Below are 25,321 nucleotides of genomic sequence, written 5' to 3' on the forward strand. Positions count from 1 at the left end.
CTCGCCTGGAGGGCAAAACCTCCTTGATTTCCTCGAGTTGCTGCAGGTGCTCGCGACTTACGACCGGGACCTCAGGGACCCGCTCTGGTGGCCTCAGGAAAGGCCAGTCCCCATGCGAGTTCCTCGGGGGCCTCTCGGGATTCCTCTCCCGTCGATGCCGGGGCCTAAGACCTTGTGTGGAGTCGGGGCCGGAACCTGAGGATTCCTCTCCAGTTCTGACATGGATCTTGGGGTACTTCTGGAGTCTCCCCAGGGGAGTCAGTCCTCGTCTCGAATGCGGGCATGCACTTGCGCTTTCCTCCAGAGCGGTAGCAGCAGTGTCACGCAGTCCGCCGCGTGGATCAAAGGATCTATGGTTTTCCCTCGAGTCTTTCCCACGAGGCTTTCCCACGAGGCTTTCCCACAAGGCTGTCCCACGTGCACACGTGGTGGGAGTCGATCCTCGGCTTGAACGTCAAGGCAGTGCAGGGAAAAAAGGTTCCTCTGGAATGGACTGACACATCTGGGGGACTCTTGGAATGGTGGCACGACCCTGGAGTTCCTCTCGCCTTTCCTGTGGGAGCGCCTCCTCTTGAGATGCGACGGGAACGCCGGGAATTCTTTCCCTACGAAACAGGGAAAGGATCCCTCATCTCGAGCTAGGAGGCGGAAACGGGGCTCCCCTGGATGTGTGCGGGACCCCACGTGCTTCCTCTCGAGTGGAGACGGGTATGTCGGGGAACTTCTTGAGTTGCAGCAATGGTGTGAAGGACCCTTTGGAAGTTCCAGTGGTTAGATGTGATTGGCCTCGAGAAGCCTCAGCGCAAATGGGCCTCATCTCGCCTGGAGGGCAAAACCTCCTGGATTTTCCCGAGTTACGGCAGGTGCTCTCGACTTACGACGGGGACCTCAGGGACCCGCTCTGGTGGCCTCAGGAAAGGCCAGTCCCCATGCGAGTTCCTCGGGGGCCTCTCGGGATTCCTCTCCCATCGATGCCGGGGCCTAAGACCTTGTGTGGAGTCGGGGCCGGAACCTGAGGATTCCTCTCCACTGCTGACATGGATCTTGGGGTACTTCTGGAGTCTCCCCAGGGGAGTCAGTCCTCGTCTCGAATGCGGGCATGCACTTGCGCTTTCCTCCAGAGCGGTAGCAGCAGTGTCACGCAGTCCGCCGCGTGGATCAAAGGATCTATGGTTTTCCCTCGAGTCTTTCCCACGAGGCTTTCCCACGAGGCTTTCCCACAGGGCTGTCCCACGTGCACACGTGGTGGGAGTCGATCCTCGGCTTGAACGTCAAGGCAGTGCAGGGAAAACAGGTTCCTCTGGAATGGACTGACACATCTGGGGGACTCTTGGAATGGTGGCACGACCCTGGAGTTCCTCTCGCCTTTCCTGTGGAGAGCGCCTCCTCTTGAGATGCGACGGGAACGCCGGGAATTCTTTCCCTACGAAACAGGGAAAGGATCCCTCATCTCGAGCTAGGAGGCGGAAACGGGGCTCCCCTGGATGTGTGCGGGACCCCACGTGCTTCCTCTCGAGTGGAGACGGTTATGTCGGGGAACTTCTTGAGTTGCAGCAAGGGTGTGAAGGACCCTTTGGAAGTTCCAGTGGTTAGACGTGATTAGCCTCGAGAAGCCTCAGTGGAAATGGGCCTCATCTCGCTTGGAGGGCAAAACCTCCTGGATTTCCTCGAGTTGCGGCAGGTGCTCTCGACTTACGACGGGGACCTCAGGGACCCGCTCTGGTGGCCTCAGGAAAGGCCAGTCCCCATGCGAGTTCCTCGGGGGCCTCTCGGGATTCCTCTCCCGTCGATGCCGGGGCCTAAGACCTTGTGTGGAGTCGGGGCCGGAACCTGAGGACTCCTCTCCAGTGCTGACATGGATCTTGGGGTACTTCTGGAGTCTCCCCAGGGGAGTCAGTCCTCGTCTCGAATGCGGGCATGCACTTGCGCTTTCCTCCAGAGCGGTAGCAGCAGTGTCACGCAGTCCGCCGCGTGGATCAAAGGATCTATGGTTTTCCCTCGAGTCTTTCCCACGAGGCTTTCCCACGAGGATTTCCCACAGGGCTGTCCCACGTGCACACGTGGTGGGAGTTGATCCTCGGCTTAAACGTCAAGGCAGTGCAGGGAAAACAGGTTCCTCTGGAATGGATTGACACATCTGGGGGACTCTTGGAATGGTGGCATGACCCTGGAGTTCCTCTCCCCTTTCCTGTGGAGAGCGCCTCCTCTTGAGATGCGACGGGAACGCCGGGAATTCTTTCCCTACGAAACAGGGAAAGGATCCCTCATCTCGAGCTAGGAGGCGGAAACGGGGCTCCCCTGGATGTGTGCTGGACCCACGTGCTTCATCTCGAGTGGAGACGGGTATGTCGGGGAACTTCTTGAGTTGCAGCAAGGGTGTGAAGGACCCTTTGGAAGTTCCAGTGGTTAGACGTGATTACCCTCGAGAAGCCTCAGCGGAAATGGGCCTCATCTCGCCTGGAGGGCAAAACCTCCTGGATTTCCTCAAGTTGCGGCATGTGCTCTCGACATTCGACGGGGACCTCAGGGACCCGCTTTGGTGGCCTCAGGAAAGGCCAGTCCCCATGCGAGTTCCTCGGGGGCCTCTCGGGATTCCTCTCCCGTCGATGCCGGGGCCTAAGACCTTGTGTGGAGTCGGGGCCGGAACCTGAGGATTCCTCTCCAGTGCTGACATGGATCTTGGGGTACTTCTGGAGTCTCCCCAGGGGAGTCAGTCCTCGTCTCGAATGCGGGCATGCACTTGCGCTTTCCTCCAGAGCGGTAGCAGCAGTGTCACGCAGTCCGCCGCGTGGATCAAAGGATCTATGGTTTTCCCTCGAGTCTTTCCCACGAGGCTTTCCCACGAGGCTTTCCCACAGGGCTGTCCCACGTGCACACGTGGTGGGAGTCGATCCTCGGCTTGAACGTCAAGGCAGTGCAGGGAAAACAGGTTCCTCTGGAATGGACTGACACATCTGGGGGACTCTTGGAATGGTGGCACGACCCTGGAGTTCCTCTCGCCTTTCCCGTGGAGAGCGCCTCCTCTTGAGATGCGACGGGAACGCCGGGAATTCTTTCCCTACGAAACAGGGAAAGGATCCCTCATCTCGAGCTAGGAGGCGGAAACGGGGCTCCCCTGGATGTGTGCGGGACCCACGTGCTTCCTCTCGAGTGGAGACGGGTATGTCGGGGAACTTCTTGAGTTGCAGCAAGGTTGTGAAGGACCCTTTAGAAGTTCCAGTGGTTAGACGTGATTAGCCTCGAGAAGCCTCAGCGGAAATGGGCCTCATCTCGCCTGGAGGGCAAAACCTCCTTGATTTCCTCGAGTTGCTGCAGGTGCTCTCGACTTACGACCGGGACCTCAGGGACCCGCTCTGGTGGCCTCAGGAAAGGCCAGTCCCCATGCGAGTTCATCGGGGGCCTCTCGGGATTCCTCTCCCGTCGATGCCGGGGCCTAAGAACTTGTGTGGAGTCGGGGCCGGAACCTGAGGATTCCTCTCCAGTGCTGACATGGATCTTGGGGTACTTCTGGAGTCTCCCCAGGGGAGTCAGTCCTCGTCTCGAATGCGGGCATGCACTTGCGCTTTCCTCCAGAGCGGTAGCAGCAGTGTCACGCAGTCCGCCGCGTGGATCAAAGGATCTATGGTTTTCCCTCGAGTCTTTCCCACGAGGCTTTCCCACGAGGCTTTCCCACAGGGCTGTACCACGTGCACACGTGGTGGGAGTCGATCCTTGGCTTGAACGTCAAGGCAGTGCAGGGAAAACAGGTTCCTCTGGAATGGACTGACACATCTGGGGGACTCTTGGAATGGTGGCACGACCCTGGAGTTCCTCTCGCCTTTCCTGTGGAGAGCGCCTCCTCTTGAGATGCGACGGGAACGCCGGGAATTCTTTCCCTATGAAACAGGGAAAGGATCCCTCATCTCGAGCTAGGAGGCGGAAACGGGGCTCCCCTGGATGTGTGCGGGACCCACGTGCTTCCTCTCAAGTGGAGACGGGTATGTCGGGGAACTTCTTGAGTTGCAGCAAGGGTGTGAATGACCCTTTGGAAGTTCCCGTGTTTAGACGTGATTAGCCTCGAGAAGCCTCAGCGGAAATGGGCCTCATCTCGCCTGGAGGCCAAAACCTCCTGGATTTTCTCGAGTTGCGGCAGGTGCTCTCGACTTACGACGGGGACCTCAGGGACCCGCTCTGGTGGCCTCAGGAAAGTCCAGTCCCCATGCGAGTTCCTCGGGGGCCTCTCGGGATTCCTCTCCCATCGATGCCGGGGCCTAAGACCTTGTGTGGAGTCGGGGCCGGAACCTGAGGATTCCTCTCCAGTGCTGACATGGATCTTGGGGTACTTCTGGAGTCTCCCCAGGGGAGTCAGTCCTCGTCTCGAATGCGGGCATGCACTTGCGCTTTCCTCCAGAGCGGTAGCAGCAGTGTCACGCAGTCCGCCGCGTGGATCAAAGGATCTATGTTTTTCCCTCGAGTCTTTCCCACGAGGCTTTCCCACGAGGCTTTCCCACAGGGCTGTCCCACGTGCACACGTGGTGGGAGTCGATCCTCGGCTTGAACGTCAAGGCAGTGCAGGGAAAACAGGTTCCTCTGGAATGGACTGACACATCTGGGGGACTCTTGGAATGGTGGCACGACCCTGGAGTTCCTCTCGCCTTTCCTGTGGAGAGCGCCTCCTCTTGAGATGCGACGGGAACGCCGGGAATTCTTTCCCTATGAAACAGGGAAAGGATCCCTCATCTCGAGCTAGGAGGCGGAAACGGGGCTCCCTTGGATGTGTGCGGGACCCACGTGCTTCCTCTCAAGTGGAGACGGGTATGTCGGGGAACTTCTTGAGTTGCAGCAAGGGTGTGAATGACCCTTTGGAAGTTCCAGTGTTTAGACGTGATTAGCCTCGAGAAGCCGCAGCGGAAATGGGCCTCATCTCGCCTGGAGGGCAAAACCTCCTGGATTTTCTCGAGTTGCGGCAGGTGCTCTCGACTTACGACGGGGACCTCAGGGACCCGCTCTGGTGGCCTCAGGAAAGGCCAGTCCCCATGCGAGTTCCTCGGGGGCGTCTCGGGATTCCTCTCCCGTCGATGCCGGGGCCTAAGACCTTGTGTGGAGTCGTAGCCGGAACCTGAGGATTCCTCTCCAGTGCTGACATGGATCTTGGGGTACTTCTGGAGTCTCCCCAGGGGAGTCAGTCCTCGTCTCGAATGCGGGCATGCACTTGCGCTTTCCTCCAGAGCGGTAGCAGCAGTGTCACGCAGTCCGCCGCGTGGATCAAAGGATCTATGGTTTTCCCTCGAGTCTTTCCCACGAGGCTTTCCCACGAGGCTTTCCCACAGGGCTGTCCCACGTGCACACGTGGTGGGAGTCGATCCTCGGCTTGAACGTCAAGGCAGTGCAGGGAAAACAGGTTCCTCTGGAATGGACTGACACATCTGGGGGACTCTTGGAATGGTGGCACGACCCTGGAGTTCCTCTCGCCTTTCCTGTGGAGAGCGCCTCCTCTTGAGATACGACGGGAAGCCGGGAATTCTTTCCCTACGAAACAGGGAAAGGATCCCTCATCTCGAGCTAGGAGGCGGAAATGGGGCTCCCCTGGATGTGTGCGGGACCCACGTGCTTCCTCTCGAGTGGAGACGGGTATGTCGGGGAACTTCTTGAGTTGCAGCAAGGGTGTGAAGGACCCTTTGGAAGTTCCAGTGGTTAGACGTGATTAGCCTCGAGAAGCCTCAGCGGAAATGGGCCTCATCTCGCCTGGAGGGCAAAACCTCCTGGATTTTCCCGAGTTGCGGCAGGTGCTCTCGACTTACGACGGGGACCTCAGGGACCCGCTCTGGTGGCCTCAGGAAAGGCCAGTCCCCATGCGAGTTCCTCGGGGGCCTCTCGGTATTCCTCTCCCGTCGATGCCGGGGCCTAAGACCTTGTGTGGAGTCGGGGCCGGAACCTGAGGATTCCTCTCCAGTGCTGACATGGATCTTGGGGTACTTCTGGAGTCTCCCCAGGGGAGTCAGTCCTCGTCTCGAATGCGGGCATGCCCTTGCGCTTTCCTCCAGAGCGGTAGCAGCAGTGTCACGCAGTCCGCCGCGTGGATCAAAGGATCTATGGTTTTCCCTCGAGTCTTTCCCACGAGGCTTTCCCACGAGGCTTTCCCACAGGGCTGTCCCACGTGCACACGTGGTGGGAGTCGATCCTCGGCTTGAACGTCAAGGTAGTGCAGGGAAAACAGGTTCCTCTGGAATGGACTGACACATCTGGGGGATTCTTGGAATGGTGGCACGACCCTGGAGTTCCTCTCGCCTTTCCGGTGGAGAGCACCTCCTCTTGAGATGCGACGGGAACGCCGGGAATTCTTTCCCTACGAAACAGGGAAAGGATCCCTTATCTCGAGCTAGAAGGCGGAAACGGGGCTCCCCTGGATGTGTGCGGGACCCACGTGCTTCCTCTCGAGTGGAGACGGCTATGTCGGGGAACTTCTTGAGTTGCAGCAAGGGTGTGAAGGACCCTTTGGAAGTTCCAGTGGTTAGACCTGATTAGCCTCGAGAAGCCTCAGCGGAAATGGGCCTCATCTCGCCTGGAGGGCAAAACCTCCTGGATTTTCTCGAGTTGCGGCAGGTGCTCTCGACCTACGACGGGGACCTCAGGGACCCGCTCTGGTGGGGTCAGGAAAGGCCAGTCCCCATGCGAGTTCCTCGGGGGCCTCTGGGGATTCATCTCCCGTCGATGCCGGGGCCTAAGTCCTTTTGTGGAGTCGGGGTCGGAACCTGAGGATTCCTCTCCAGTGCTGACATGGATCTTGGGGTACTTCTGGAGTCTCCCCAGGGGAGTCAGTCTTCGTCTCGAATGCGGGCATGCACTTGCGCTTTCCTCCAGAGCGGTAGCAGCAGTGTCACGCAGTCCGCCGCGTGGATCAAAGGATCTATGGTTTTCCCTCGAGTCTTTACCACGAGGCTTTCCCACGAGGCTTTCCCACAGGGCTGTCCCACGTGCACACGTGGTGGGAGTCGATCCTCGGCTTGAACGTCAAGGCAGTGCAGGGAAAACAGGTTCCTCTGGAATGGACTGACACATCTGGGGGACTCTTGGAATGGTGGCACGACCCTGGAGTTCCTCTCGCCTTTCCTGTGGAGAGCGCCTCCTCTTGAGATGCGACGGGAACGCCGGGAATTCATTCCCTACGAAACAGGGAAAGGATCCCTCATCTCGAGCTAGGAGGCGGAAACGGAGCTCCCCTGGATGTGTGCGGGACACCACGTGCTTCCTCTTGAGTGCAGACGGGTATGTCGGGGAAGTTCTTAAGTTGCAGCAAGGGTGTGAAGGACCCTTTGGAAGTTCCAGTGGTTAGATGTGATTGGCCTCGAGAAGCCTCAGCGGAAATGGGCCTCATCTCGCCTGGAGGGCAAAACCTCCTGGATTTTCTCGAGTTGCGGCAGGTGCTCTCGACTTACGACGGGGACTTCAGGGACCCGCTCTGGTGGCCTCAGGAAAGGCCAGTCCCCATGCGAGTTCCTCGGGGGCCTCTCGGGATTCCTCTCCCGTCGATGCCGGGGCCTAAGACCTTGTGTGGAGTCGGGGCCGGAACCTGAGGATTCCTGTCCAGTGCTGACATGGATCTTGGGGTACTTCTGGAGTCTCCCCAGGGGAGTCAGTCCTCGTCTCGAATGCGGGCATGCACTTGCGCTTTCCTCCAGAGCGGTAGCAGCAGTGTCACGCAGTCCGCCACGTGGATCAAAGGATCTATGGTTTTCCCTCGAGTCTTTCCCACGAGGCTTTCCCACGAGGCTTTCCCACAGGGCTGTCCCACGTGCACACGTGGTGGGAGTCGATCCTCGGCTTGAACGTCAAGGCAGTGCAGGGAAAACAGGTTCCTCTGGAATGGACTGACACATCTGGGGGACTCTTGGAATGGTGGCATGACCCTGGAGTTCCTCTCGCCTTTCCTGTGGAGAGCGCCTCCTCTTGAGATGCGACGGGAACGCCGGGAATTCTTTCCCTACGAAACAGGGAAAGGATCCCTCATCTCGAGCTAGGAGGCGGAAACTGGGCTCCCCTGGATGTGTGCGGGACACCACGTGCTTCCTCTCGAGTGCAGACGGGTATGTCGGGGAAGTTCTTAAGTTGCAGCAAGCGTGTGAAGGACCCTTTGGAAGTTCCAGTGGTTAGATGTGATTGGCCTCGAGAAGCCTCAGCGGAAATGGGCCTCATCTCGCCTGGAGGGCAAAACCTCCTGGATTTTCTCGAGTTGCGGCAGGTGCTCTCGACTTACGACGGGGACCTCAGGGACCCGCTCTGGTGGCCTCAGGAAAGGCCAGTCCCCATGCGAGTTTCTCGGGGGCCTCTCGGGATTCCTCTCCCGTCGATGCCGGGGCCTAAGACCTTGTGTGGAGTCGTGGCCGGAACCTGAGGATTCCTCTCCAGTGCTGACATGGATCTTGGGGTACTTCTGGAGTCTCCCCAGGGGAGTCAGTCCTCGTCTCGAATGCGGGCATGCACTTGCGCTTTCCTCCAGAGCGGTAGCAGCAGTGTCACGCAGTCCGTCGCGTGGATCAAAGGATCTATGGTTTTCCCTCGAGTCTTTCCCACGAGGCTTTCCCACGAGGCTTTCCCACAGGGCTGTCCCACGTGCACACGTGGTGGGAGTCGATCCTCGGCTTGAACGTCAAGGCAGTGCAGGGAAAACAGGTTCCTCTGGAATGGACTGACACATCTGGGGGACTCTTGGAATGGTGGCACGACCCTGGAGTTCCTCTCGCCTTTCCTGTGGAGAGCGCCTCCTCTTGAGATGCGACGGGAACGCCGGGAATTCTTTCCCTACGAAACAGGGAAAGGATCCCTCATCTCGAGCTAGGAGGCGGAAACGGGGCTCCCCTGGATGTGTGCGGAACCCCACGTGCTTCCTCTCGAGTGGAGACGGGCATGTCGGGGAACTTCTTGAGTTGCAGCAAGGGTGTGAAGGACCCTTTGGAAGTTCCAGTGGTTAGATGTGATTGTCCTCGAGAAGCCTCAGCGGAAATGGGCCTCATCTCGCCTGGAGGGCAAAACCTCCTGGATTTTCTCGAGTTGCGGCAGGTGCTATCGACTTACGACGGGGACCTCAGGGAACCGCTCTGGTGGCCTCAGGAAAGGCCAGTCCCCATGCGAGTTCCTCCGGGGCCTCTCGGGATTCCTCTCCCGTCGATGCTGGGGCCTAAGACCTTGTGTGGAGTCGGGGCCGGAACCTGAGGATTCCTCTCCAGTGCTGACATGGATCTTGGGGTACTTCTGGAGTCTCCCCAGGGGAGTCAGTCCTCGTCTCGAATGCGGGCATGCACTTGCGCTTTCCTCCAGAGCGGTAGCAGCAGTGTCACGCAGTCCGCCGCGTGGATCAAAGGATCTATGGTTTTCCCTCGAGTCTTTCCCACGAGGCTTTCCCACGTGGCTTTCCCACAGGGCTGTCCCACGTGCACACGTGGTGGGAGTCAATCCTCGGCTTGAACGTCAAGGCAGTGCAGGGAAAACAGGTTCCTCTGGAATGGACTGACACATCTGGGGGACTCTTGGAATGGTGGCACGACCCTGGAGTTCCTCTCGCCTTTCCTGTGGAGAGCGCCTCCTCTTGAGATGCGACGGGAACGCCGGGAATTCTTTCCCTACGAAACAGGGAAAGGATCCCTCATCTCGAGCTAGGAGGCAGAAACGGGGCTCCCCTGGATGTGTGCGGGACACCACGTGCTTCTTCTCGAGTGGAGACGGGCATGTCGCGGAACTTCTTGAGTTGCAGCAATGGTGTGAAGGACCCTTTGGAAGTTCCAGTGGTTAGATGTGATTGGCCTCGAGAAGCCTCAGCGGAAATGGGCCACATCTCGCCTGGAGTGCAAAACCTCCTGGATTTTCTCGTGTTGCGGCAGGTGCTATCGACTTACGACGGGGACCTCAGGGAACCGCTCTGGTGGCCTCAGGAAAGTCCAGTCCCCATGCGAGTTCCTCGGGGGCCTCTCGGGATTCTTCTCCCGTCGATGCCGGGGCCTAAGACCTTGTGTGGAGTCGGGGCCGGAACCTGAGGATTCCTCTCCAGTGCTGACATGGATCTTGGGGTACTTCTGGAGTCTCCCCAGGGGAGTCAGTCCTCGTCTCGAATGCGGGCATGCACTTGCGCTTTCCTCCAGAGCGGTAGCAGCAGTGTCACGCAGTCCGCCGCGTGGATCAAAGGATCTATGGTTTTCCCTCGAGTCTTTCCCACGAGGCTTTCCCACGAGGCTTTCCCACAGGGCTGTCCCACGTGCACACGTGGTGGGAGTCGATCCTCGGCTTGAACGTCAAGGCAGTGCAGGGAAAACAGGTTCCTCTGGAATGGACTGACACATCTGGGGGACTCTTGGAATGGTGGCACGACCCTGGAGTTCCTCTCGCCTTTCCTGTGGAGAGCGCCTCCTCTTGAGATGCGACGGGAACGCCGGGAATTCATTCCCTACGAAACAGGGAAAGGATCCCTCATCTCGAGCAAGGAGGCGGAAACGGAGCTCCCCTGGATGTGGGCGGGACACCACGTGTTTCCATTCGAGTGGAGACGGGTATGTCGGGGAACTTCTTGAGTTGCAGCAATGGTGTGAAGGACCCTTTGGAAGTTCCAGTGGTTAGATGTGATTGGCCTCGAGAAGCCTCAGCGGAAATGGGCCTCATCTCGCCTGGAGGGCAAAACCTCCTGGATTTTCTCGAGTTGCGGCAGGTGCTCTCGTCTTACGACGGGGACCTCAGGGAACCGCTCTGGTGGCCTCAGGAAAGGCCAGTCCCCATGCGAGTTCCTCGGGGGCGTCTCGGGATTCCTCTCCCGTCGATGCCGGGGCCAAAGACCTTGTGTGGAGTCGGGGCCGGAACCTGAGGATTCCTCTCCAGTGCTGACATGGATCTTGGGGTACTTCTGGAGTCTCCCCAGGGGAGTCAGTCCTCGTCTCGAATGCGGGCATGCACTTGCGCTTTCCTCCAGAGCGGTAGCAGCAGTGTCACGCAGTCCGCCGCGTGGATCAAAGGATCTATGGTTTTCCCTCGAGTCTTTCCCATGAGGCTTTCCCACGAGGCTTTCCCACAGGGCTGTCCCACGTGCACACGTGGTGGGAGTCGATCCTCGGCTTGAACGTCAAGGCAGTGCAGGGAAAAAAGGTTCCTCTGGAATGGACTGACACATCTGGGGGATTCTTGGAATGGTGGCACGACCCTGGAGTTCCTCTCGCCTTTCCTGTGGAGAGCGCCTCCTCTTGAGATGCGACGGGAACGCCGGGAATTCATTCCCTACGAAACAGGGAAAGGATCCCTCATCTCGAGCTAGGAGGCGGAAACGGGGCTCCCCTGGATGTGTGCGGGACCCACGTGCTTCCTCTCGAGTGGAGACGGGTATGTCGGGGAACTTCTTGAGTTGCAGCAAGGGTGTGAAGGACCCTTTGGAAGTTCCAGTGGTTAGACGTGATTAGCCTCGAGAAGCCTCAGCGGAAATGGGCCTCATCTCGCCTGGAGGGCAAAACCTCCTGGATTTTCTCGAGTTGCGGCAGGTGCTCTCGACCTACGACGGGGACCTCAGGGACCCGCTCTGGTGGCGTCAGGAAAGGCCAGTCCCCATGCGAGTTCCTCGGGGGCCTCTGGGGATTCATCTCCCGTCGATGCCGGGGCCTAAGTCCTTGTGTGGAGTCGGGGTCGGAACCTGAGGATTACTCTCCAGTGCTGACATGGATCTTGGGGTACTTCTGGAGTCTCCCCAGGGGAGTCAGTCCTCGTCTCGAATGCGGGCATGCACTTGCGCTTTCCTCCAGAGCGGTAGCAGCAGTGTCACGCAGTCCGCCGCGTGGATCAAAGGATCTATGGTTTTCCCTCGAGTCTTTCCCACGAGGCTTTCCCACGAGGCTTTCCCACAGGGCTGTCCCACGTGCACACGTGGTGGGAGTCGATCCTCGGCTTGAACGTCAAGGCAGTGCAGGGAAAACAGGTTCCTCTGGAATGGACTGACACATCTGGGGGACTCTTGGAATGGTGGCACGACCCTGGAGTTCCTCTCGCCTTTCCTGTGGAGAGCGCCTCCTCTTGAGATGCGACGGGAACGCCGGGAATTCATTCCCTACGAAACAGGGAAAGGATCCCTCATCTCGAGCTAGGAGGCGGAAACGGAGCTCCCCTGGATGTGGGCGGGACACCACGTGTTTCCATTCGAGTGGAGACGGGTATGTCGGGGAACTTCTTGAGTTGCAGCAATGGTGTGAAGGACCCTTTGGAAGTTCCAGTGGTTAGATGTGATTGGCCTCGAGAAGCCTCAGCGGAAATGGGCCTCATCTCGCCTGGAGGGCAAAACCTCCTGGATTTTCTCGAGTTGCGGCAGGTGCTCTCGACTTACGACGGGGACCTCAGGGACCCGCTCTGGTGGCCTCAGGAAAGGCCAGTCCCCATGCGAGTTCCTCGGGGGCCTCTCGGGATTCCTCTCCCGTCGATGCCGGGGCCAAAGACCTTGTGTGGAGTCGGGGCCGGAACCTGAGGATTCCTCTCCAGTGCTGACATGGATCTTGGGGTACTTCTGGAGTCTCCCCAGGGGAGTCAGTCCTCGTCTCGAATGCGGGCATGCACTTGCGCTTTCCTCCAGAGCGGTAGCAGCAGTGTCACGCAGTCCGCCGCGTGGATCAAAGGATCTATGGTTTTCCCTCGAGTCTTTCCCATGAGGCTTTCCCACGAGGCTTTCCCACAGGGCTGTCCCACGTGCACACGTGGTGGGAGTCGATCCTCGGCTTGAACGTCAAGGCAGTGCAGGGAAAAAAGGTTCCTCTGGAATGGACTGACACATCTGGGGGATTCTTGGAATGGTGGCACGACCCTGGAGTTCCTCTCGCCTTTCCGGTGGAGAGCACCTCCTCTTGAGATGCGACGGGAACGCCGGGAATTCTTTCCCTACGAAACAGGGAAAGGATCCCTTATCTCGAGCTAGAAGGCGGAAACGGGGCTCCCCTGGATGTGTGCGGGACCCACGTGCTTCCTCTCGAGTGGAGACGGCTATGTCGGGGAACTTCTTGAGTTGCAGCAAGGGTGTGAAGGACCCTTTGGAAGTTCCAGTGGTTAGACCTGATTAGCCTCGAGAAGCCTCAGCGGAAATGGGCCTCATCTCGCCTGGAGGGCAAAACCTCCTGGATTTTCTCGAGTTGCGGCAGGTGCTCTCGACCTACGACGGGGACCTCAGGGACCCGCTCTGGTGGGGTCAGGAAAGGCCAGTCCCCATGCGAGTTCCTCGGGGGCCTCTGGGGATTCATCTCCCGTCGATGCCGGGGCCTAAGTCCTTTTGTGGAGTCGGGGTCGGAACCTGAGGATTCCTCTCCAGTGCTGACATGGATCTTGGGGTACTTCTGGAGTCTCCCCAGGGGAGTCAGTCTTCGTCTCGAATGCGGGCATGCACTTGCGCTTTCCTCCAGAGCGGTAGCAGCAGTGTCACGCAGTCCGCCGCGTGGATCAAAGGATCTATGGTTTTCCCTCGAGTCTTTACCACGAGGCTTTCCCACGAGGCTTTCCCACAGGGCTGTCCCACGTGCACACGTGGTGGGAGTCGATCCTCGGCTTGAACGTCAAGGCAGTGCAGGGAAAACAGGTTCCTCTGGAATGGACTGACACATCTGGGGGACTCTTGGAATGGTGGCACGACCCTGGAGTTCCTCTCGCCTTTCCTGTGGAGAGCGCCTCCTCTTGAGATGCGACGGGAACGCCGGGAATTCATTCCCTACGAAACAGGGAAAGGATCCCTCATCTCGAGCTAGGAGGCGGAAACGGAGCTCCCCTGGATGTGTGCGGGACACCACGTGCTTCCTCTTGAGTGCAGACGGGTATGTCGGGGAAGTTCTTAAGTTGCAGCAAGGGTGTGAAGGACCCTTTGGAAGTTCCAGTGGTTAGATGTGATTGGCCTCGAGAAGCCTCAGCGGAAATGGGCCTCATCTCGCCTGGAGGGCAAAACCTCCTGGATTTTCTCGAGTTGCGGCAGGTGCTCTCGACTTACGACGGGGACTTCAGGGACCCGCTCTGGTGGCCTCAGGAAAGGCCAGTCCCCATGCGAGTTCCTCGGGGGCCTCTCGGGATTCCTCTCCCGTCGATGCCGGGGCCTAAGACCTTGTGTGGAGTCGGGGCCGGAACCTGAGGATTCCTGTCCAGTGCTGACATGGATCTTGGGGTACTTCTGGAGTCTCCCCAGGGGAGTCAGTCCTCGTCTCGAATGCGGGCATGCACTTGCGCTTTCCTCCAGAGCGGTAGCAGCAGTGTCACGCAGTCCGCCACGTGGATCAAAGGATCTATGGTTTTCCCTCGAGTCTTTCCCACGAGGCTTTCCCACGAGGCTTTCCCACAGGGCTGTCCCACGTGCACACGTGGTGGGAGTCGATCCTCGGCTTGAACGTCAAGGCAGTGCAGGGAAAACAGGTTCCTCTGGAATGGACTGACACATCTGGGGGACTCTTGGAATGGTGGCATGACCCTGGAGTTCCTCTCGCCTTTCCTGTGGAGAGCGCCTCCTCTTGAGATGCGACGGGAACGCCGGGAATTCTTTCCCTACGAAACAGGGAAAGGATCCCTCATCTCGAGCTAGGAGGCGGAAACTGGGCTCCCCTGGATGTGTGCGGGACACCACGTGCTTCCTCTCGAGTGCAGACGGGTATGTCGGGGAAGTTCTTAAGTTGCAGCAAGCGTGTGAAGGACCCTTTGGAAGTTCCAGTGGTTAGATGTGATTGGCCTCGAGAAGCCTCAGCGGAAATGGGCCTCATCTCGCCTGGAGGGCAAAACCTCCTGGATTTTCTCGAGTTGCGGCAGGTGCTCTCGACTTACGACGGGGACCTCAGGGACCCGCTCTGGTGGCCTCAGGAAAGGCCAGTCCCCATGCGAGTTTCTCGGGGGCCTCTCGGGATTCCTCTCCCGTCGATGCCGGGGCCTAAGACCTTGTGTGGAGTCGTGGCCGGAACCTGAGGATTCCTCTCCAGTGCTGACATGGATCTTGGGGTACTTCTGGAGTCTCCCCAGGGGAGTCAGTCCTCGTCTCGAATGCGGGCATGCACTTGCGCTTTCCTCCAGAGCGGTAGCAGCAGTGTCACGCAGTCCGTCGCGTGGATCAAAGGATCTATGGTTTTCCCTCGAGTCTTTCCCACGAGGCTTTCCCACGAGGCTTTCCCACAGGGCTGTCCCACGTGCACACGTGGTGGGAGTCGATCCTCGGCTTGAACGTCAAGGCAGTGCAGGGAAAACAGGTTCCTCTGGAATGGACTGACACATCTGGGGGACTCTTGGAATGGTGGCACGACCCTGGAGTTCCTCTCGCCTTTCCTGTGGAGAGCGCCTCCTCTTGAGATGCGACGGGAACGCCGGGAATTCTTTCCCTACGAAACAGGGAAAGGATCCCTCATCTCGAGCTAGGAGGCGGAAACGGGGCTCCCCTGGATGTGTGCGGAACCCCACGTGCTTCCTCTCGAGTGGAGACGGGCATGTCGGGGAACTTCTTGAGTTGCAGCAAGGGTGTGAAGGACCCTTTGGAAGTTCCAGTGGTTAGATGTGATTGTCCTCGAGAAGCCTCAGCGGAAATGGGCCTCATCTCGCCTGGAGGGCAAAACCTCCTGGATTTTCTCGAGTTGCGGCAGGTGCTATCGACTTACGACGGGGACCTCAGGGAACCGCTCTGGTGGCCTCAGGAAAGGCCAGTCCCCATGCGAGTTCCTCCGGGGCCTCTCGGGATTCCTCTCCCGTCGATGCTGGGGCCTAAGACCTTGTGTGGAGTCGGGGCCGGAACCTGAGGATTCCTCTCCAGTGCTGACATGGATCTTGGGGTACTTCTGGAGTCTCCCCAGGGGAGTCAGTCCTCGTCTCGAATGCGGGCATGCACTTGCGCTTTCCTCCAGAGCGGTAGCAGCAGTGTCACGCAGTCCGCCGCGTGGATCAAAGGATCTATGGTTTTCCCTCGAGTCTTTCCCACGAGGCTTTCCCACGTGGCTTTCCCACAGGGCTGTCCCACGTGCACACGTGGTGGGAGTCAATCCTCGGCTTGAACGTCAAGGCAGTGCAGGGAAAACAGGTTCCTCTGGAATGGACTGACACATCTGGGGGACTCTTGGAATGGTGGCACGACCCTGGAGTTCCTCTCGCCTTTCCTGTGGAGAGCGCCTCCTCTTGAGATGCGACGGGAACGCCGGGAATTCTTTCCCTACGAAACAGGGAAAGGATCCCTCATCTCGAGCTAGGAGGCAGAAACGGGGCTCCCCTGGATGTGTGCGGGACACCACGTGCTTCTTCTCGAGTGGAGACGGGCATGTCGCGGAACTTCTTGAGTTGCAGCAATGGTGTGAAGGACCCTTTGGAAGTTCCAGTGGTTAGATGTGATTGGCCTCGAGAAGCCTCAGCGGAAATGGGCCACATCTCGCCTGGAGTGCAAAACCTCCTGGATTTTCTCGTGTTGCGGCAGGTGCTATCGACTTACGACGGGGACCTCAGGGAACCGCTCTGGTGGCCTCAGGAAAGTCCAGTCCCCATGCGAGTTCCTCGGGGGCCTCTCGGGATTCTTCTCCCGTCGATGCCGGGGCCTAAGACCTTGTGTGGAGTCGGGGCCGGAACCTGAGGATTCCTCTCCAGTGCTGACATGGATCTTGGGGTACTTCTGGAGTCTCCCCAGGGGAGTCAGTCCTCGTCTCGAATGCGGGCATGCACTTGCGCTTTCCTCCAGAGCGGTAGCAGCAGTGTCACGCAGTCCGCCGCGTGGATCAAAGGATCTATGGTTTTCCCTCGAGTCTTTCCCACGAGGCTTTCCCACGAGGCTTTCCCACAGGGCTGTCCCACGTGCACACGTGGTGGGAGTCGATCCTCGGCTTGAACGTCAAGGCAGTGCAGGGAAAACAGGTTCCTCTGGAATGGACTGACACATCTGGGGGACTCTTGGAATGGTGGCACGACCCTGGAGTTCCTCTCGCCTTTCCTGTGGAGAGCGCCTCCTCTTGAGATGCGACGGGAACGCCGGGAATTCATTCCCTACGAAACAGGGAAAGGATCCCTCATCTCGAGCAAGGAGGCGGAAACGGAGCTCCCCTGGATGTGGGCGGGACACCACGTGTTTCCATTCGAGTGGAGACGGGTATGTCGGGGAACTTCTTGAGTTGCAGCAATGGTGTGAAGGACCCTTTGGAAGTTCCAGTGGTTAGATGTGATTGGCCTCGAGAAGCCTCAGCGGAAATGGGCCTCATCTCGCCTGGAGGGCAAAACCTCCTGGATTTTCTCGAGTTGCGGCAGGTGCTCTCGTCTTACGACGGGGACCTCAGGGAACCGCTCTGGTGGCCTCAGGAAAGGCCAGTCCCCATGCGAGTTCCTCGGGGGCGTCTCGGGATTCCTCTCCCGTCGATGCCGGGGCCAAAGACCTTGTGTGGAGTCGGGGCCGGAACCTGAGGATTCCTCTCCAGTGCTGACATGGATCTTGGGGTACTTCTGGAGTCTCCCCAGGGGAGTCAGTCCTCGTCTCGAATGCGGGCATGCACTTGCGCTTTCCTCCAGAGCGGTAGCAGCAGTGTCACGCAGTCCGCCGCGTGGATCAAAGGATCTATGGTTTTCCCTCGAGTCTTTCCCATGAGGCTTTCCCACGAGGCTTTCCCACAGGGCTGTCCCACGTGCACACGTGGTGGGAGTCGATCCTCGGCTTGAACGTCAAGGCAGTGCAGGGAAAAAAGGTTCCTCTGGAATGGACTGACACATCTGGGGGATTCTTGGAATGGTGGCACGACCCTGGAGTTCCTCTCGCCTTTCCTGTGGAGAGCGCCTCCTCTTGAGATGCGACGGGAACGCCGGGAATTCATTCCCTACGAAACAGGGAAAGGATCCCTCATCTCGAGCTAGGAGGCGGAAACGGGGCTCCCCTGGATGTGTGCGGGACCCACGTGCTTCCTCTCGAGTGGAGACGGGTATGTCGGGGAACTTCTTGAGTTGCAGCAAGGGTGTGAAGGACCCTTTGGAAGTTCCAGTGGTTAGACGTGATTAGCCTCGAGAAGCCTCAGCGGAAATGGGCCTCATCTCGCCTGGAGGGCAAAACCTCCTGGATTTTCTCGAGTTGCGGCAGGTGCTCTCGACCTACGACGGGGACCTCAGGGACCCGCTCTGGTGGCGTCAGGAAAGGCCAGTCCCCATGCGAGTTCCTCGGGGGCCTCTGGGGATTCATCTCCCGTCGATGCCGGGGCCTAAGTCCTTGTGTGGAGTCGGGGTCGGAACCTGAGGATTACTCTCCAGTGCTGACATGGATCTTGGGGTACTTCTGGAGTCTCCCCAGGGGAGTCAGTCCTCGTCTCGAATGCGGGCATGCACTTGCGCTTTCCTCCAGAGCGGTAGCAGCAGTGTCACGCAGTCCGCCGCGTGGATCAAAGGATCTATGGTTTTCCCTCGAGTCTTTCCCACGAGGCTTTCCCACGAGGCTTTCCCACAGGGCTGTCCCACGTGCACACGTGGTGGGAGTCGATCCTCGGCTTGAACGTCAAGGCAGTGCAGGGAAAACAGGTTCCTCTGGAATGGACTGACACATCTGGGGGACTCTTGGAATGGTGGCACGACCCTGGAGTTCCTCTCGCCTTTCCTGTGGAGAGCGCCTCCTCTTGAGATGCGACGGGAACGCCGGGAATTCATTCCCTACGAAACAGGGAAAGGATCCCTCATCTCGAGCTAGGAGGCGGAAACGGAGCTCCCCTGGATGTGGGCGGGACACCACGTGTTTCCATTCGAGTGGAGACGGGTATGTCGGGGAACTTCTTGAGTTGCAGCAATGGTGTGAAGGACCCTTTGGAAGTTCCAGTGGTTAGATGTGATTGGCCTCGAGAAGCCTCAGCGGAAATGGGCCTCATCTCGCCTGGAGGGCAAAACCTCCTGGATTTTCTCGAGTTGCGGCAGGTGCTCTCGACTTACGACGGGGACCTCAGGGACCCGCTCTGGTGGCCTCAGGAAAGGCCAGTCCCCATGCGAGTTCCTCGGGGGCCTCTCGGGATTCCTCTCCCGTCGATGCCGGGGCCAAAGACCTTGTGTGGAGTCGGGGCCGGAACCTGAGGATTCCTCTCCAGTGCTGACATGGATCTTGGGGTACTTCTGGAGTCTCCCCAGGGGAGTCAGTCCTCGTCTCGAATGCGGGCATGCACTTGCGCTTTCCTCCAGAGCGGTAGCAGCAGTGTCACGCAGTCCGCCGCGTGGATCAAAGGATCTATGGTTTTCCCTCGAGTCTTTCCCATGAGGCTTTCCCACGAGGCTTTCCCACAGGGCTGTCCCACGTGCACACGTGGTGGGAGTCGATCCTCGGCTTGAACGTCAAGGCAGTGCAGGGAAAAAAGGTTCCTCTGGAATGGACTGACACATCTGGGGGATTCTTGGAATGGTGGCACGACCCTGGAGTTCCTCTCGCCTTTCCTGTGGAGAGCGCCTCCTCTTGAGATGCGACGGGAACGCCGGGAATTCATTCCCTACGAAACAGGGAAAGGATCCCTCATCTCGAGCTAGGAGGCGGAAACGGGGCTCCCCTGGATGTGTGCGGGACCCACGTGCTTCCTCTCGAGTGGAGACGGGTATGTCGGGGAACTTCTTGAGTTGCAGCAAGGGTGTGAAGGACCCTTTGGAAGTTCCAGTGGTTAGACGTGATTAGCCTCGAGAAGCCTCAGCGGAAATGGGCCTCATCTCGCCTGGAGGGCAAAACCTCCTGGATTTTCTCGAGTTGCGGCAGGTGATCCCGACCTACGACGGGGACCTCAGGGACCCGCTCTGGTGGCGTCAGGAAAGGCCAGTCCCCATGCGAGTTCCTCGGGGGCCTCTGGGGATTCATCTCCCGTCGATGCCGGGGCCTAAGTCCTTGTGTGGAGTCGGGGTCGGAACCTGAGGATTACTCTCCAGTGCTGACATGGATCTTGGGGTACTTCTGGAGTCTCCCCAGGGGAGTCAGTCCTCGTCTCGAATGCGGGCATGCACTTGCGCTTTCCTCCAGAGCGGTAGCAGCAGTGTCACGCAGTCCGCCGCGTGGATCAAAGGATCTATGGTTTTCCCTCGAGTCTTTCCCACGAGGCTTTCCCACGAGGCTTTCCCACAGGGCTGTCCCACGTGCACACGTGGTGGGAGTCGATCCTCGGCTTGAACGTCAAGGCAGTGCAGGGAAAACAGGTTCCTCTGGAATGGACTGACACATCTGGGGGACTCTTGGAATGGTGGCACGACCCTGGAGTTCCTCTCGCCTTTCCTGTGGAGAGCGCCTCCTCTTGAGATGCGACGGGAACGCCGGGAATTCATTCCCTACGAAACAGGGAAAGGATCCCTCATCTCGAGCTAGGAGGCGGAAACGGAGCTCCCCTGGATGTGGGCGGGACACCACGTGTTTCCATTCGAGTGGAGACGGGTATGTCGGGGAACTTCTTGAGTTGCAGCAATGGTGTGAAGGACCCTTTGGAAGTTCCAGTGGTTAGATGTGATTGGCCTCGAGAAGCCTCAGCGGAAATGGGCCTCATCTCGCCTGGAGGGCAAAACCTCCTGGATTTTCTCGAGTTGCGGCAGGTGCTCTCGACTTACGACGGGGACCTCAGGGACCCGCTCTGGTGGCCTCAGGAAAGGCCAGTCCCCATGCGAGTTCCTCGGGGGCCTCTCGGGATTCCTCTCCCGTCGATGCCGGGGCCAAAGACCTTGTGTGGAGTCGGGGCCGGAACCTGAGGATTCCTCTCCAGTGCTGACATTGATCTTGGGGTACTTCTGGAGTCTCCCCAGGGGAGTCAGTCCTCGTCTCGAATGCGGGCATGCACTTGCGCTTTCCTCCAGAGCGGTAGCAGCAGTGTCACGCAGTCCGCCCAATTGATCAAAGGATCTATGGTTTTCCCTCGAGTCTTTTCCACGAGGCTTTCCCACGAGGCTTTCCCACAGGGCTGTCCCACGTGCACACGTGGTGGGAGTTGATCCTCGGCTTGAACGTCAAGGCAGTGCAGGGAAAACAGTTTCCTCTGGAATGGACTGACACATCTGGGGGACTCTTGGAATGGTGGCACGACCCTGGAGTTCCTCTCGCCTTTCCTTTGGAGAGCGCCTCCTCTTGAGATGCGACGGGAACGCCGGGAATTCTTTCCCTACGAAACAGGGAAAGGATCCCTCATCTCGAGCTAGGAGGCGGAAACGGGGCTCCCCTGGATGTGTGCGGGACCCACGTGCTTCCTCTCGAGTGGAGACGGGTATGTCGGGGAACTTCTTGAGTTGCAGCAAGGGTGTGAAGGACCCTTTGGAAGTTCCAGTGGTTAGACGTGATTAGCCTCGAGAAGCCTCAGCGGAAATGGGCCTCATCGCGCCTGGAGGGCAAAACCTCCTGGATTTTCTCGAGTTGCGGCAGGTGCTCTCGACTTACGACGGGGACCTCAGGGACCCGCTCTGGTGGCCTCAGGAAAGGCCAGTCCCCATGAGAGTTCCTCGGGGGCCTCTGGGGATTCTTCTCCCGTCGATGCCGGGGCCTAAGACCTTGTGTGGAGTCGGGGCCGGAACCTGAGGATTCCTCTCCAGTGCTGACATGGATCTTGGGGTACTTCTGGAGTCTCCCCAGGGGAGTCAGTCCTCGTCTCGAATGCGGGCATGCACTTGCGCTTTCCTCCAGAGCGGTAGCAGCAGTGTCACGCAGTCCGCCGCGTGGATCAAAGGATCTATGGTTTTCCCTCGAGTCTTTCCCATGAGGCTTTCCCACGAGGCTTTCCCACAGGGCTGTCCCACGTGCACACGTGGTGGGAGTCGATCCTCGGCTTGAACGTCAAGGCAGTGCAGGAAAACAGGTTCCTCTGGAATGGACTGACACATCTGGGGGACTCTTGGAATGGTGGCACGACCCTGGAGTTCCTCTCGCCTTTCCTGTGAAGAGCGCCTTCTCTTGAGATGCGACGGGAACGCCGGGAATTCTTTCCCTACGAAACAGGAAAAGGATCCCTCATCTCGAGCTAGGAGGCGGAAACGGGGCTCCCCTGGATGTGTGCGGGACCCCACGTGCTTCCTCTCGAGTGGAGACGGGTATGTCGGGGAACTTCTTGAGTTGCAGCAATGGTGTGAAGGACCCTTTGGAAGTTCCAGTGGTTAGATGTGATTGGCCTCGAGAAGCCTCAGCGGAAATGGGCCTCATCTCGCCTGGAGGGCAAAACCTCCTGGATTTTCTCGAGTTGCGGCAGGTGCTCTCGACTTACGACGGGGACCTCAGGGACCAGCTCTGGTGGCCTCAGGAAAGGCCAGTCCCCATGCGAGTTCCTCGGGGGCCTCTCGGGATTCTTCTCCCGTCGATGCCGGGGCCTAAGACCTTGTGTGGAGTCGGGGCCGGAACCTGAGGATTCCTCTCCAGTGCTGACATGGATCTTGGGGTACTTCTGGAGTCTCCCCAGGGGAGTCAGTCCTCGTCTCGAATGCGGGCATGCACTTGCGCTTTCCTCCAGAGCGGTAGCAGCAGTGTCACGCAGTCCGCCGCGTGGATCAAAGGATCTATGGTTTTCCCTCGAGTCTTTCCCATGAGGCTTTCCCACGAGGCTTTCCCACAGGGCTGTCCCACGTGCACACGTGGTGGGAGTCGATCCTCGGCTTGAACGTCAAGGCAGTGCAGGGAAAAAAGGTTCCTCTGGAATGGACTGACACATCTGGGGGATTCTTGGAATGGTGGCACGACCCTGGAGTTCCTCTCGCCTTTCCTGTGGAGAGCGCCTCCTCTTGAGATGCGACGGGAACGCCGGGAATTCATTCCCTACGAAACAGGGAAAGGATCCCTCATCTCGAGCTAGGAGGCGGAAACGGGGCTCCCCTGGATGTGTGCGGGACCCACGTGCTTCCTCTCGAGTGGAGACGGGTATGTCGGGGAACTTCTTGAGTTGCAGCAAGGGTGTGAAGGACCCTTTGGAAGTTCCAGTGGTTAGACGTGATTAGCCTCGAGAAGCCTCAGCGGAAATGGGCCTCATCTCGCCTGGAGGGCAAAACCTCCTGGATTTTCTCGAGTTGCGGCAGGTGCTCTCGACCTACGACGGGGACCTCAGGGACCCGCTCTGGTGGCGTCAGGAAAGGCCAGTCCCCATGCGAGTTCCTCGGGGGCCTCTGGGGATTCATCTCCCGTCGATGCCGGGGCCTAAGTCCTTGTGTGGAGTCGGGGTCGGAACCTGAGGATTACTCTCCAGTGCTGACATGGATCTTGGGGTACTTCTGGAGTCTCCCCAGGGGAGTCAGTCCTCGTCTCGAATGCGGGCATGCACTTGCGCTTTCCTCCAGAGCGGTAGCAGCAGTGTCACGCAGTCCGCCGCGTGGATCAAAGGATCTATGGTTTTCCCTCGAGTCTTTCCCACGAGGCTTTCCCACGAGGCTTTCCCACAGGGCTGTCCCACGTGCACACGTGGTGGGAGTCGATCCTCGGCTTGAACGTCAAGGCAGTGCAGGGAAAACAGGTTCCTCTGGAATGGACTGACACATCTGGGGGACTCTTGGAATGGTGGCACGACCCTGGAGTTCCTCTCGCCTTTCCTGTGGAGAGCGCCTCCTCTTGAGATGCGACGGGAACGCCGGGAATTCATTCCCTACGAAACAGGGAAAGGATCCCTCATCTCGAGCTAGGAGGCGGAAACGGAGCTCCCCTGGATGTGGGCGGGACACCACGTGTTTCCATTCGAGTGGAGACGGGTATGTCGGGGAACTTCTTGAGTTGCAGCAATGGTGTGAAGGACCCTTTGGAAGTTCCAGTGGTTAGATGTGATTGGCCTCGAGAAGCCTCAGCGGAAATGGGCCTCATCTCGCCTGGAGGGCAAAACCTCCTGGATTTTCTCGAGTTGCGGCAGGTGCTCTCGACTTACGACGGGGACCTCAGGGACCCGCTCTGGTGGCCTCAGGAAAGGCCAGTCCCCATGCGAGTTCCTCGGGGGCCTCTCGGGATTCCTCTCCCGTCGATGCCGGGGCCAAAGACCTTGTGTGGAGTCGGGGCCGGAACCTGAGGATTCCTCTCCAGTGCTGACATGGATCTTGGGGTACTTCTGGAGTCTCCCCAGGGGAGTCAGTCCTCGTCTCGAATGCGGGCATGCACTTGCGCTTTCCTCCAGAGCGGTAGCAGCAGTGTCACGCAGTCCGCCGCGTGGATCAAAGGATCTATGGTTTTCCCTCGAGTCTTTCCCATGAGGCTTTCCCACGAGGCTTTCCCACAGGGCTGTCCCACGTGCACACGTGGTGGGAGTCGATCCTCGGCTTGAACGTCAAGGCAGTGCAGGGAAAAAAGGTTCCTCTGGAATGGACTGACACATCTGGGGGATTCTTGGAATGGTGGCACGACCCTGGAGTTCCTCTCGCCTTTCCTGTGGAGAGCGCCTCCTCTTGAGATGCGACGGGAACGCCGGGAATTCATTCCCTACGAAACAGGGAAAGGATCCCTCATCTCGAGCTAGGAGGCGGAAACGGGGCTCCCCTGGATGTGTGCGGGACCCACGTGCTTCCTCTCGAGTGGAGACGGGTATGTCGGGGAACTTCTTGAGTTGCAGCAAGGGTGTGAAGGACCCTTTGGAAGTTCCAGTGGTTAGACGTGATTAGCCTCGAGAAGCCTCAGCGGAAATGGGCCTCATCTCGCCTGGAGGGCAAAACCTCCTGGATTTTCTCGAGTTGCGGCAGGTGCTCCCGACCTACGACGGGGACCTCAGGGACCCGCTCTGGTGGCGTCAGGAAAGGCCAGTCCCCATGCGAGTTCCTCGGGGGCCTCTGGGGATTCATCTCCCGTCGATGCCGGGGCCTAAGTCCTTGTGTGGAGTCGGGGTCGGAACCTGAGGATTACTCTCCAGTGCTGACATGGATCTTGGGGTACTTCTGGAGTCTCCCCAGGGGAGTCAGTCCTCGTCTCGAATGCGGGCATGCACTTGCGCTTTCCTCCAGAGCGGTAGCAGCAGTGTCACGCAGTCCGCCGCGTGGATCAAAGGATCTATGGTTTTCCCTCGAGTCTTTCCCACGAGGCTTTCCCACGAGGCTTTCCCACAGGGCTGTCCCACGTGCACACGTGGTGGGAGTCGATCCTCGGCTTGAACGTCAAGGCAGTGCAGGGAAAACAGGTTCCTCTGGAATGGACTGACACATCTGGGGGACTCTTGGAATGGTGGCACGACCCTGGAGTTCCTCTCGCCTTTCCTGTGGAGAGCGCCTCCTCTTGAGATGCGACGGGAACGCCGGGAATTCATTCCCTACGAAACAGGGAAAGGATCCCTCATCTCGAGCTAGGAGGCGGAAACGGAGCTCCCCTGGATGTGGGCGGGACACCACGTGTTTCCATTCGAGTGGAGACGGGTATGTCGGGGAACTTCTTGAGTTGCAGCAATGGTGTGAAGGACCCTTTGGAAGTTCCAGTGGTTAGATGTGATTGGCCTCGAGAAGC

This window comes from Ovis canadensis, chromosome 9 (genome assembly GCF_042477335.2).
Source record: "Ovis canadensis isolate MfBH-ARS-UI-01 breed Bighorn chromosome 9, ARS-UI_OviCan_v2, whole genome shotgun sequence".
Classification (NCBI taxonomy): domain Eukaryota; kingdom Metazoa; phylum Chordata; class Mammalia; order Artiodactyla; family Bovidae; genus Ovis; species Ovis canadensis.